The 1673-nt window shown below is 41.7% G+C and overlaps 1 pseudogene; it reads left to right on the top strand.

The window, feature by feature from the left end:
* Positions 1-8: 8 nt before the first annotated feature.
* Positions 9-1090, top strand: LOC108313719 (annotated as a pseudogene).
* Positions 1091-1673: the final 583 nt, after the last annotated feature.

The raw sequence follows: 1673 nt of genomic DNA, 5'->3' as shown, positions 1-1673 counted from the left end.
AAAAAAAAAAAAAAAAGTGGTTCCCAAACCAGCAGCATCAAAATTATCTCGGATGTTAGATGTTAGAAATAACTTCAGTCTTCACCCCAGACTCTGAATCAAAAACTCTGGGTAGAGTCAAGCACAGAAGACAAACTTTTTATGTTCTCGCTTATTTGTGGGAGCTAAAAATCAAAACAATTGAACTCATGGAAATAGAGAATAGAAGGATGGTTACGAGAGGCTGAGAAGGGTAGTTAGTAGGCAGTGAGGGGTAAGTGGGGATGGTTAATGAGTACAAAAAAAAATAAGACAGTATGTGATAGGACAATGGGATGACTGTAGTCTGTAAGTGTACATTTTAAAATAAAGATTATATAACTAAATAGTAACATGAAATATAAACATCTGTGTAGTGTGGGTAATTTAAAAGAAGAAAAAAATATTTTTTAAAATGCTTGGGGTGGGCGGCTGGGTCAGCTGACCCAAAGGGCCTTCGAGGTGTTTTAGGCTGCTTACCTTGGTCCCAGAATTGCTGCCGCCATGGCCAGTCAGTCACAGGGGATTCAGCAGCTGCTTTAGGCCAAGGAGTGGGCCGCCGAGAAGGTGTCAGGCCCGCAAAAAGAACCGGAGGCTGAAGCAGGCCAAAGCAGCAGCTCAGGCTGAAATTGAACAGTACTGCCTGCAGAGGGAGAAAGCGTTCAAGGCCAAGGAAGCTGCGACCCTGGGATCCCATGGCAGTTGCAGCAGTGAAATGGAGGAGGAGGAGACCCAGGAGAAGACCATCCTCCTGACCTAGTTTCAGCAGAACAAGGATGAAGTCTTGGATAACCTCTTGGCTTTTGTCTGTGGCATTCGGCCAGAAATCCATGAAAACTACCGCATAAATGGATAAAGAAGAGAAGCACCTGTTCTGTGGATTGGCATTTTAGATGCCCTCATGGAATATGAAGCTTTAGCACGCTCTAGTTATCTTCTTATGAATGGCATTAAATTATTTCCATATTATGTAGTAGGTCCTTCCACTTTTTGGAGAATAGCAAATCTCGCTTTTTTGTACAGACTTAGAGTACCTAATAGTTTCATCTTTTCACCTCATATTTCTTAGGAATTGAATGGGCATGTGTTGTCTTTTTTCCTATACCTTTTGGCTCAAGCAACATGTATATCAGTGTTGACTTTTTCTTTCTTAGATCTAGTTTTAAAAAAAACACCTCATAACAATTTGAAGAAAGGAAGGGATTAAATAATTTTTTACCCTAATACTTTCTTGAAGGTCAGGAGCTTTATCTATGAAAAAATAGTAAATGGTTCTTTGTAACCCATGTGAAGCAGCAGCCAGCCTTAAAGTTGTCTATTCTTGGTAATGGTTAGAATAGCAAATACTAGTGTAATTGGGCTGCTTTTAGCTTCTCTTAATCAAAATTACCAGAAGACAGAATTCAAGAACTTCTTACATGTTATTACTTAGTGTATCAATAATCATTTAAAAGTAAAGACTTGGCCGGGCGCCGTGGCTCACGCCTGTAATCCCAGCACTTTGGGAGGCCGAGGCGGGTGGATCACAAGGTCAAGAGTTCGAGACAATCCTGGTCAACATGGTGAAACCCCGTCTCTACTAAAAATACAAAAAATCAGCTGGGCATGGTGGCGCGTGCCTGTAGTCCCAGCGACTCAGGAGGCTGGGGCAGGAG

Source organism: Cebus imitator, unplaced genomic scaffold, assembly GCF_001604975.1.
Source record: "Cebus imitator isolate Cc_AM_T3 unplaced genomic scaffold, Cebus_imitator-1.0 Scaffold141, whole genome shotgun sequence".
NCBI classification, from domain to species: Eukaryota; Metazoa; Chordata; class Mammalia; order Primates; family Cebidae; genus Cebus; species Cebus imitator.
This window is presented reverse-complemented; position numbering and strand designations above follow the sequence as displayed.